The sequence below is a fragment of the Saccopteryx leptura genome, chromosome 2, assembly GCF_036850995.1.
Source record: "Saccopteryx leptura isolate mSacLep1 chromosome 2, mSacLep1_pri_phased_curated, whole genome shotgun sequence".
NCBI lineage: Eukaryota > Metazoa > Chordata > Mammalia > Chiroptera > Emballonuridae > Saccopteryx > Saccopteryx leptura.
The window spans coordinates 288,658,686-288,671,490 of NC_089504.1; positions in this window are offsets into that span (position 1 = coordinate 288,658,686).

A 12,805-nucleotide genomic window follows, 5' to 3' on the forward strand; every position below is an offset into this window, starting at 1 on the left:
TCCCTTCTGATACTAATGTCTTCTCAAAACTAAGCTTTTCCCCACACCCTTGATTGTAGCATGATATGGGGTGGTGCACTCTCATAAGGAATCCCATTATGCCTCAAATAAGTGACTTTTTATCGGAGACTTCCTTGTTTGCATATTGGATTAAAGGTTTTGATTTCTACACTATAAAATGGGGCAGAGGAGCCCATGCTGGAGGAGGGCAGAGAAAGGCCATGTGGAGGAGAGGAGAAGCAGCCAAGATAGCGGAGTGCTGAAGGAGAAGCCAGTTTGTGCAGAGAGAAGGAGATGGGGAACAGAAGTGAATAAAGCTGGTGAGGTAGAAACCTTTGATTCTAGGAAACTCGGATAAGTCAGTGGCTTTGGGAGCCCTAAATAGAAAGGGAAGTGTTTTCCCACTGTGTGTATTTCTTGCCCACTGGGTGCAAGCTAGGATTAAAGCTAATGGCCCACCAGTTCTTGGCTTCGTTGTTTCATTATCGTCTGTCTGAATCAAATGCGAACCTGCATGGGCCAGGCGGCTGTGATGGTGGCCGTGGCTACTGGCTTTATAGACTTTTAGAATCCTTTCCTTGATTCCTTGGAAACCTCTGTGAGGAAGACTGAGCAAGGGTCTTACAGAAACCCTGAAGTTAACAGGTTGAAAGCCAGTGCTGGTTCAATTATTCATTCTCTAAACACTTATCAAATTCCAGGCATCATGGCACAACGTATTCAGCACAAAATCCCCTTCCTTTCAGTCTGCACCCATATCACATTGCAGTGGCTTTCAGGTCCCTGGCTTTTCTATATAGGCTGAAGGAGATGTAGGTCATAAGAACTCCTCCTTCTGTTTCCGACCTCCCCAACCCCTGGGTGGTGCTTAGGTTGATTTATCCCCTCCTTGTTAGTGATTTGAAGGTGAGTCCTTGGGAAGGTCCCTGAAGAATCTTTGTAGGACCAGCTCTTTTGGTTCAAGCAGTACAGCCACACAGTGCTCTCTGCCTGGCCGGCTGGCTGTACCTCTACACCCGATGTAAACCCTGGACGGGGCAGAGGGGTGGTCAGGGTTATCAGAGGGTCCTTCTTGTGGTGGTGGTAGTGGGTACAGAATGGTATTTGGTGATGTCTATAACTGGGGAGGGGGACCTAAGAATTAGATTTCTTTTTTTTTTTTTTTTTTTTATATAATTTTATTTTTTTAATGGGGTGACATCAATAAATCAGGATACATATATTCAAAGATAACAAGTCCAGGTTATCTTGTCGTTCAATTATGTTGCATACCCACCACCCAAGGAATTAGATTTCTATTGGGCCTCTTAGGTCCAGGTAAGGGACAGGGACTTCCTGGTCCACCATCTTTTCCAGGAGATCAGAACTTTGGCAGAGCTGATGGGGCAGCAGTAGTGGCAGGAGCGGGCATGGGATAAGATGGGCAGTCAGGCGGCCTTGGTGCTCCTGGAGAGCTGCCATCCCATCTTCTCCATGGGTGAATTCTCTGGTCAGACCATGATTAGGGCAGGCTCTAGGACTCCTGCTTATCACAAAGGAGTCAAGCTGAGAGTGGGTTCTGGCACTGGCAGCACTGGGAAGTAGGAGGTGGCTGAGGAGGCCTGTCCTTTTATCTTCCTGTCTTGCTTTCCCCAAGCTCTCTTCCCTATTTGCTGACTTGGCTTTACCCCTGAAATGAAATTCTTTTAAAGGATGTGCTTTTGGTTAAAGTCCAAATGGTAAAGCTTTAGGAATTTTGGGAGACCTCGTTTTACCCAGAACTCTTACAGATAGTTTTTTCACTGTGTTTGTCTCCCATCCCTATGTCTTTGGGTTCCTGGACCCAATTCTTATATGTGTGTATTCCCCCACACCTCTATTAAAGAATAAAATTCGCCTGACCAGGCGATGGTGCAGTGGATAGAGCGTTGGACTGGGATGTGGAAGACCCAGGTTTGAGACCCTGAGGTCGCCAGCTTGAGCGTGGGCTCATCTGGCTTGAGCAAGATGCTCACCAGCTTGGACCCCAGGTTGTTGGCTCAAGCAAGGGGTTACTCGGTCTGCTGAAGGCCCACTGTCAAGGCACATATGAGAAAGCAATCAATGAACAACTAAGGTGTCACAATGAAAAACTGATGATTGATGCTTCCCATCTCTCTCTGTTACTGTCTGTCTGCCCCTATCTATCCTTCTCTCTGACTCTCTCTGTCTCTGTAAAAATAAAAAAAATTAAAAAAATAAAATTTAACCTAATAAATTTTATAATTAGTTTTATTAAGTGATTCATAATACTCGTGAATAGGGCAGCAGCTCATCTAACAACTAGAAGGGTACTCCTAGGAGTTGTACAAATTGGAAGGTTGTTTTTTTTTTTATTTAATTTAATTTTTTACAGAGAAAGAGAGTGAGTCAGAGAGAGGGATAGACAGGGACAGACAGATAGAAACAGAGAGAGATGAGAAGCATCAATAATCAGTTTTTTTTTTCTTTTTCTTTTTTGTATTTCTCTGAAGTTGGAAATGGGGAGGCAGTCAGACAGACTCCCACATGTGCCCGACCAGGTTCCACCTGGCACACCCACCAGGGGGCGATGCTCTGCCCATCTTGGGGCGTCATTCTGCTGCAATCAGAGCCATTCTAGTGCCTGAGGCAGAGGCCACAGAGCCATCCTCAGCGCCCGGGCCAACTTTGCTCCAATGGAGCCTTGGCTGCGGGGTGGGAGGCGGGGCGGGGAAGAGAGAGACAGAGAGGAAGGAGAGGGGGAGGGGTAGAGAAGCAGATGGGCGTTTCTCCTGTGTACCCTGGCCAGGAATCGAACCCGTTACTCCTGCACGCCAGGCCGACGTTCTACCACTGAGCCAACCGGCCAGGGCCTCAATCATCAGTTTTTCATTGCGCGTTGCAACACCTTAGTTGTTCATTGATTGCTTTCTCATATGTGCCTTGACCGTGGGCCTTCAGCAGACCAAGTAACCCCTTGCTGGAGCCAGCGACCTTGGGTTCAAGCTGGTGGGCTTTTGCTCAAACCAGATGAGCCCGTGCTCAAGCTGGAGACCTCGGGGTCATGAACCTGGGTCCTCCGCATCCCAGTCTTACGCTCTATTCACTGCGCCACCGCCTGGTCAGGCTTGGAAGGTTTTTATAGGTGGAAAGAGCTGGGACAAGAAAGTTAAGAGTTATTTCAGGCAAGGTCACCTTCCCTTAGGGAAAGGCAAGGGTTCTTTTTTTTTTTTTTTTTATTTTTTTTATTTTTATTTATTCATTTTAGAGAGGAGAAGGAGAGAGAGAGAGAGAGGAGAGAGAGAGAGAGAGAAGGGGGGGGGAGCTGGAAGCATCAACTCCCATATGTGCCTTGACCAGGCAAGCCCAGGGTTTCGAACCGGCGACCTCAACATTTCCAGGTCGACACTTTACCCACTGCGCCACCACAGGTCAGGCAAGGCAAGGGTTCTTATTAGGCAAATTACCTCACTAGTGCTGACCAGATAATTCTAGACTGATTGGTTTAAAATTCCACTCCAGGGAGAAGCTGAAACTGCAATTAGATTAGTAATTAAATTTTGGTTTGGTGATGTAACTTAGCAAGGGTGACTCCATTTTGGTGATTTCTTTTTTTTTTTTCTTTCTTTTTTCTTTTTTTTTTTTTTTGAGAGAAGGACAGATAGGGACAGACAGACAGGAAGGAAGAGAGATGAGAAGCATCAATTTTTCATTGTGGCTCCTTAGTCTCCTTAGTTGTTCATTGATTGGTTTCTCTTATGTGCCTTGACTGGGGGTGAGCGTGGGGCTGCAGCAGAGCAAGTGACCCCTTGCTCAAGCCAGCGACCTTGGGCTTAAGCCAGCGACCTTTGGGCTTAAGCTAGCGACCTTGGGGTCATGTCAATGATCACACGATCAAGGGGTTACGAACCTTGGTCCTCTGTGTCCCAGTCTGATGCTCTATCCACTGCACCACTGCCTGGTCAGGCCTTCCTTCCTTTCCTTCCTTCCTTCCTTCCTTCCTTCCTTCCTTCCTTCCTTCCTTCCTTCCTTCCTTCCTTCCTTCCTTCCTTCCTTCCTTCCTTCCTTCCTGCCTTCCTTCCTTCCTTCCTGCCTTCCTTCCTGCCTTCCTACCTTCCTGCCTTCCTTCCTTAGGCCTGCCTTCCTTTCCTTCCTTCCTTCCTTCCTTCCTTCCTTCCTTCCTTCCTTCCTTCCTTCCTTCCTTCCTTCCTTCCTTCCTTCCTTCCTTCCTTCCTTCCTTCCTTCCCTCCCTCCCTCCCTCCCTCCCTTCCCTCCCTCCCTCCCTCTCTCTCTTTCTTTCTTTTTCTTTTCTTTTTTTAACATCTCTAACAAGCAGTTCTTGGACACTAGCTGAGTGTCTGAGAAATCAACTCCATTCTAACTATCCACCTGGACAGTCCACCAAGCAGGAGTATCTGACTCTTCAGGTTGAGGGTTCAGTCCTATAAGACCCACCCCCACCCATGTGCCTCTGACTTACTGGCTATAATTCAGAGATTCCCATGACTTCCTCCTAGAGTTCCATTCACTTATTAGAGCAGCTCACAGAACTCAAACATTTTACTTAAGTAGATTACCAATTTATTATAAAAGGATGTAGTGCAGAAACAGCCAGATGGAAGAGATAAAAGAATGCAAAGTATGGGGACAGGGTCCTCTCTAGCTGCTCCACTTCTCCAGTCTCCACGTGTTCACCAACCGGGAAACTCTCCAAACCCTTCCTTTGGGTTCTTGCAGAGGCTTCATTTACATAGGCATGAGTGATTACATCGAATCACTTGGTTGGCGCCACTGGCAATCAGTCCCCACCCTTTGGGCTCATTAACATAACAAGACACTGTTATTGCTCTTATTACATAAAATTCTTAGGGTTCTAGGAGCTCTGTGCCAGGAACAGGGTCCAAGACCAAACAAATATTTATTTATTGGTTTTAGAGAGAGAGAAACATCGATTTGTTGTTCCACTTATTTATGCATTCATTTGTTGAGTCTTTATGTGCCCTGACCATGATCTAACCCGCAAGCTTCATATATTGGGATGACGCTCTGACCACTGAGCTACTCAGCCAGGCTCAAATATGTATTTCTCATATATCACATATGATGTTTTTATGTTATATTATTTTGTTTATTATTTTTATTACACAAATTTTTTTCTTTAGATTTTATTTATTTCTTTTTAGAGAGAGGAGAGAGAGAAAGGAAGAGGGGGGGAGAAGCTGGAAGCATCAATTTGTAGTAGTTGCTTCCTGTGTGTGTCTTGACCAGGCAAGCCGAGGGTTTCGAATCGGCAACCTCAGTATTCCAGGTCTGTGCTTTATCCACTGCACCACCTTAGGTCAGGCTTAAATCTTTTTTTTTTAAATTTTTATTAATTTTAATGGGGTGACATCAATAAATCAGGGTACATATATTCAAAGAAAACATGTCCAGGTTATCGTCATTCAATTATGTTGCGTACCCATCACCCAGAGTCAGATTGTCCTCCGTCACCTTCTGTCTAATTCTTTGTGCCCCTCCCCCTCCCCCAGGCTTAACTCTTAAGCCAATAAACACCTTACACAGTTGGTTAGAGCAATGTTCTGATACCCTAAGGTTGCAGTTTCAAACCCTGATCAGGGCATATACAAGAAATCAACCAATGAATGTGTGATTGGATAGAACAACAAACTGATGTTTCTCTCTCCTTTCCTAGTGCTAAAATCAAAATCAAAATAAAAAAGTAAAGGGTAAATAAGTTCAATAAATCAAGCCTAAGTAGAGAATCAAGTTGTCAAACTCAAAAGAGTCTGGAGACTTTGTGAGAAATAAATGATGGATGTATTAAATGGTCTTAGTTTGCAAATTTGGAATATAGCTAGGTAAAAACCCAAAAATATTCAAAAGAAGAAAAGTTAATAGTTTTTAGAGTAAAAGTACATTCTTACCCCTAGGAATTGTTCAGGATGGTTATCAGGCAGATGTCAAGTGGTCTGGAAGATGGGCTGTAGTCAAGTCCAGTGGTCTGGATAATAGATGTCAGGTGGTCTGGATTTGTGAGTCCTTCAAGGGCTACCTAGAGATCCATATGTATATAAAGACATTGATGCAGGACTGGAAAGTTCAAAAAGTTTAAGTCCCCAGGCCTTTTTAAAACAAGAAAAGAGTCTTTCCTGATGCTGCAACATTCGTAGTATTGATCCTTTTAGCAGCTTGGTTAAAGTGACTCCATTTTTATTCTCTATCTTCACTCTTTCCTCAAAGCAGATATTTTTCTTTCTTTTATTTTTAGCAAGAGAGACAGAGAGGAAGAGACAGAGAGAGGGACAGACAGACAGGAAGAGAGAGATGAGAAGCATTAATTCTTCATTGCAGCGCCTTACTTAGTTCATTGATTGCTTTCTCATATGTGCCTTGCTGGGGGAGGGGGCTACAGCCGAGCCAATGACCCCTTGCTCAAGCCAGCAACCTTGGGCTCAAGCCATCGACCTCAGGGTTTCAAGTCTGGGTCCTCTGTGTCCCAAACCAATGCTCTATCCACTGTGCCACTGCCTGGTCAGGCTCAAAGCAAATCTTTTAAAGGGATCTCATGAAGTCTCAGCTGACCCAGACCTAATACTCTTTCTGTGGAGTCTTTGGGGTTTTCTATATACAGGATCATGTCATCTGCAAAAAGTGAAACATTTACTTCTTCTTTCCCAATATGAATGCCTTTTATTTCTTTCTCTTGTCTGATCTGGCTAGAACTTCCAGCACTATGTTGAATAGGAGTGAAGAGAGTGGGCAACCTTGCCTTGTCCCTGATTTTAGAGGGAAAGTTTTCAATTTTTTGCCATTTAATATGATGTTAGCTGATAGTTTGTCATAAATGGCCTTTATTATGTTGAGATATTTTCCTTCTATACCCATTTTGTTGAGTGTTTTAAACATAAAATGAGGTTGTATTTTATCGAATGCCTTTTCTGCATCTATTGATAGGATCATATGGTTTTTGTTCTTTGTTTCATTGATAGGGTGTATTACATTAATTGTTTTATGTATGTTGAACCATCCTTGTGATTCTGGGATGAATCCCCCTTGATCATGGTGAATTTTTTTATGGATTGTATTCGGTTTACTAGTATTTTGTTTAGGATTTTTGCATCTGTATTCATTAGAGATATTGGTATGTAGTTTTCTTGTTTTGTATTGTCCTTAGCAGGTTTTGGTTAAGAGGGTTATGTTGGCCTCATAAAATGTGTTTGGAAGTATTGCTTCTTTTTCAATTTTTTGGAAGACTTTGAGTAGGTTAGGAACCTACTCCTTTGAATGTTTGATAGAATTCACTAGTATAGCCGTCTGGCCCTGCACTTTTATTTTTGGGGAGGTTTTTGATAGTTGTTTCTATTTCCTCCCTGCTTATGGGTCTGTTTAGGCTATCTACTTCTTCATGATTCAGTCTAGGAAGATTATATTGTTTTAGGAATTTATCCATTTCTTCTAGATTGTTAAATTTGGTGGTATATAGTTTTTCATAGTATTCTACAATAATCCTTTGTATATCTATGATATCTGTGGTAATTTCTCCTCTTTCATTTTGGATTTTGTTTATGAGTCCTTTCTCTTCTTTTCTTAGTGAGTCTTGCCAAGAGTTTGTCAATTTTGTTGATCTTTTCAAAGAACCAGCTCCTTGTTTTATTGATTCTTTCTATAGTTTTCTGTTCTCTATTTTCATTTATTTCTGCTCTAATTTTTATTATTTCCTTTGTTCTGCTGGTTTTGGGTTGCCTTTGTTTTTCTTTTTCTAGTTCCTTAAGATGTGATGTTAAGTTGTTTACTTGGGATCTCTCTTGTTTGTTCCTATAAACCTGTAGTGATATGAACTTTCTTATTACTGCTTTTGCTGCATCCCAGAGATTATGATATGTCGTGTTGTCCTTTTTTAAAATTATTATTTATTTATTTTTACAGAGACAGAGAGAGTCAGAGAGAGGGATAGATAGGGGCAGACAGTCAGGAACGGAGAGAGATGAGAAGCATCAATCATTAGTTTTTCGTTGCGACACCTTAGTTGTTCATTGATTGCTTTCTGGGGGGCTACAGCAGACTGAGTAACCCCTTGCTCAAGCCAGTGACCTTGGGTCCAAGCTGGTGAGCTTTGCTCAAACCAGATGAGCCCACACTCAAGCTGGCGACCTTGGGGTCTTGAACTTGGGTCCTCAGCATCCCAGTCCGATGCTCTATCCACTGCGCCACCACCTGGTCAGGCTCGTGTTGTCATTTTTGTTTGTCTGTATATATCTTTTGATCTCTGCTTTTATTTCTTCTTTGACCTAGTCATTTCTTAGAAGTATGCTGTTTAATTTTCATTTGTTTTTATTTGGTTGTATTCCATACTACTTTCCTCTGTTTCTTTTTTTAAGCCATGTGTTTCAGTAGTGGTATTTTCAGGGGTAGTTACCATTAGGTAAGAATATATATCATATTCATTGTAGTCCATTATCTCATAAGTGCTTCTGCATTCCATCCTCCTTTGTTACTGCTAATTTTTGTCTTCTCCCCTTTTTTATTTTTGTTGTCACAGATTATTCTTATTTTTATTGTGTTCTTATTGGAGCTTTTACTTGTGATTTTGTTTTGTTTTGTTCTTTGTATCTGGTTGGATAACCCCCTTTAGTATTTACTGAAATAGGGGTTTTCTGGTGATAAAATCTCTCATCTTCTCTATATCTGTGAATGTTTTTATTTCCCCTTCATATTTGAAGGAAAGCTTTGATGGATATAGTATTCTTGGCTGGAAGTTCCCCTCTTTCACTACTCTAAATATTGTGGTCCACTCTCTTCTGGCTTGCAGAGTTTCTGCTGAGAAATCTGATGATAACCTAATGGGCCTTCCTTTATATGTTGTAGTCTTCTTTTCCCTGGCTGCCTTAGGATTTTTTCTTTGTCATTGATTTGTGATCATTTCATTACGATGTGCCTTGGAGTAGGTCTGTTTGGGTTAAAGTAACTCAGTGTTCTGTTTGCTTCTTGGATTTGAGGTTCTAATTCTTTCCACAGGCTTGGGAAATTCTCTATTATTTGTTTGAATATGTTCTCCATTCCTTTTTCTCTCTCTTCTCCTACTGATATACCCATTATTCTTATATTGCTTTCGGATGGAGTCAGACAATTCTTGTAGGGCTTTTTTATTTTTTTTTAAATTTGTGAGTCTCTCTCTTCTCTCTGTAGTATTTCTAGTTGCCTGTCTTCTGTGACACTAATTATCTCTACTATTAGCTAGGCTTCTCACCTCATTTAAAAAAATTTTTTTTTAAAATTTTATATTTTATTTATTCATTTTAGAGAGGAGAGGGAGAGACAGAGAGAGAGAGAGAGAGAGAGAGAGAGAGAGAGAGGAGAGATAGAGATAGAGAAGGGGAGGAGGAGCTGGAAGCATCAACTCCCATATGTGCCTTGATCAGGCAAGCCCAGGGTTTTCAACCGGCAACCTCAGCATTTCCAGGTCGATGCTTTATCCACTGTGCCACCACAGGTCAGGCCTCACCTCATTTTTCAGTTCATGTATTGAGTTTTTCATCTCTATTTGGTTCCTTTTTATAGCTTCAGTTTCCTTGATGAAGTATTCTTTTTGTTTATTATTTTTTGAGCTCACTAAATTGCCTTTTAGAACTTTCTTGTATATCACTGAGTATTTTTAGGACTTCAATTTTGAATTCCTTGTCATTTAATTCTATGATTTTCTTGTAATTGAAAATATTTTTTGAGATTTTCCATCATCTATCTAAGCTATGTCTCTTTTATATCCATAATATTTGATTTCTTTTTCCTTAATGGCATTTGAGAGTGGTGTTGTTAATAATACTAATAAGATAATTAAGAAAGTAAAATAAAAGTTAAAAAAATACAGTGAAAAAATGAAAATTCTATAGTGATAAGTGGAACAAAAACTATAGAGAACAAAGAGTAGGAACTGAGGAGAGATGACAAAATAGAGAAAAAATGAAGTAAAAAACAAGTGAAATGTCACAAGGAAAAATATGAGTCCAAAATATAATAATTTGATGATAAATGATCGGATGAGAGCAACCCCCCCCAAAAAAACCCCCAAAAACCCAAAAAAGAAGGAAAAAAAAGATAAAGAAGAGGAAACAAGAAAGGAGAATAAAGAGAAAGGACAAAAAATAAAATACAAAACAAAGAGAAAGAAAAAGGAAAAAGAAAGAAAAAAACAGAAGTAAAGGTTTCTGAAATGAAACCCTCACAGAAAACAAGAATGAAAAATATAACAACTGTGGATAATGTAGTTCAAAACGAAAATTATAAAAAAAGAAAAAGAAGTAAAAATGACAAAAATCATTAAAAAAGTGTAATTTTTTCTGGTTTTGAGAGGTAGCTTCTTCCTTTTTATTTGGCAGGTGGTGCTGTACTACAAGTTTTGTCTTTGTGCGGCTCTTGGGGAGAGGTAGGCTGGGCCTCAGTCCCGTTGGCAGGTGGGGCTTGTTAGGGCTTTGCAATTATCTGGCTCTAGTATTGGCAGTCTCAGTTTTCCAGGTGCCTCTCCTGCACATCCCTCCCACTGGAGCTAGCAGCCTGGAGACTTAGCTGTGGGGTCCGCCTCCACTATTGTCCTCACAGCAAGGGAATCAATGGACAGCCAGGTCTCCCCTCCAGTGCTGCTCAGAGCATAGTTCTGGGGAAGGCAGTGGGAACCAGAGCTGCCAGCGCAAGCAGGCAGGGCAGGGCACAGACCAAGGACCAAGTTCCTTTTTGTTACACACAGGTAAAATTCTATGGGCTGGCAGACTTATCTGACATGCCTCAGCGTGTGGCACTTTTAATCTCTATGGGATTTTCCCGCTTACGTTGCTTGGTAGCCTGTGACAGGCCAAGTGTGTGTCCAGCTCCCACAACTGCACAGAGACGGTTGCAGCCACTGTTCAGGCGCCCAACCTGGGCATTCTCAGGCCAAGACCCTTGCCTTCCTGGCACTGGAGATCGTGGAGCCAGTAATGCCCAAAGATGCTGGTGCCCCCGCAGGTGCCCAGTGTTGGGGATCATGGAGCCAGGAGTGCCCCAAAATTCTGGTGTTCACGCAGGTGCCCAGCATTGTTAATCTCAGGCAAAGCACCTCAGCCCACACGCATGTGCTCTTGCTCCCTGTGCTAGTGATGCTAAGTGGAGCTGCTAGCACTGCTGGGAATACACAAAGATGCTGGTGCCAGCCCACATGGGCACCATGTGCTGGTAATTTTAGGTGGATCCCATCACCCGTGTGCATGCCCAGTGTCCACGATCTCAGCCAGAGCCAGCGTGTTCTTTCCTTTGTTTGGGTGCCTGCCCTATTTCTGCTCCATCCCCACTAGCTTAGTCTCTCCTCTTTGTCCTGCTCCGAACAAAAGTGCCCTACCGCCTGACCTGTGGTGGCGCAGTGGATAAAGCGTCAACCTGGAAACACTGAGGTTGCCGGTTCAAAACCCTGGGCTTGCCTGGTCAAGGCACATATGGGAGTTGATGCTTCCTGCTCCTCCCCCCTTCTCTCTCTCTCTCCCCTCTATATAATGAATAAATAAAATCTTTAAAACAAACAAACAAACAAACAAAAAACACAAAAGTGCCCTACCCCAGATCAGTGTGGAAAGCGAAATGCCCTGTCCTCCATCTTACATATTCAGCCACTTTTTCAACCAATCATACCTTTGTCTGGTGTGTGTATATTTTGGGTGCTCCTGTTTTTTTTCTCTTTTCTGTGTTTGTTAAATTTGTTGACATTTCAAGGGGAGAGATTGGGAGAATCTCTCATGCTGCCATTTCTCTGATGTCACCTTGACAGTTTCATAGTCAAGATTCACACAGATTCTAGAAACACTGGCCTCCAACCTTGTCTTAGCTCTCTACACTGCCAAGTGGAGCCAGTACAAAAGAAGGTATAGAAAAATGGGGCAAGTCCCTTTAGACAGCTACTGTGAGCACTAAGAGCAATGAGTCAGCAGAATGGGGTGGGATTGGAAGCATCATGGGCAGGGGGAGCCTGAGCTAGAAGAGGTTGACCTAGGAGAGCAGCTAAGGTACATCCAAGCACCTTGGGAAGTTCCCCTTTCTCAAAGGAGTAGGAATTCTGGCCTCAGCTTCTCTTTCTTAGCTCAGGGGATTGAGGCATCCAAGGACTGAAATAACTTGCTGCCATCCTGTGCCCCTTTACCCACTTCTGGATTCCCTCCATAGTTTTTATCCTGGAAATATTTTTTTTTAAATTAATTTGTTAGAGAGAGGGATAGATAGGGACAGACAGACAGAAACGGAGAGAAATGAGAAGCATCAATCATCAGTTTTTCGTTGGGACACCTTAGTTGTTCATTGATTGCTTTCTCATATGTGCCTTGACAACAGGTCTTCAGCAGACCAAGTAACCCCTTGCTCGAGCCAGCGACCTTGGGCCCAAGTTGGTGAGTTTTTTGGGTTTTTTTTGCTCAAGTCAGATGAGCCCACACTCAAGCTGGCGACCTCAGGGTCTCGAACCTGGGTTCTTCTGCATCCCAGTCCGACGCTCTATCCACTGCGCCACCGCCTGGTCAGGCTATCCTGGAAATCTTGCCAAGTGTGGGGAGAGCTCCAACTAAGGGAAGATGAGCACGAGCATAGAGGTGTATGAGCTGCAAGGAGTTGGAATGGGGCACTGAGAACTGGAGGGTTGCTGAAGGGCCCCACTGTAGTGCCTCCCCCTCTAGCCCTGCTAGGTTCCCATTTACTCATTCTGCTCCAGAGCTCTGTGCATTTCAGTCCTCCTTACATAGAGGAAGGATTATTGGGGTGGCTCAACAGCCACCAGATAAAAAAAATATCCTGAGGGAGCCTTGCTTGTGGTGAG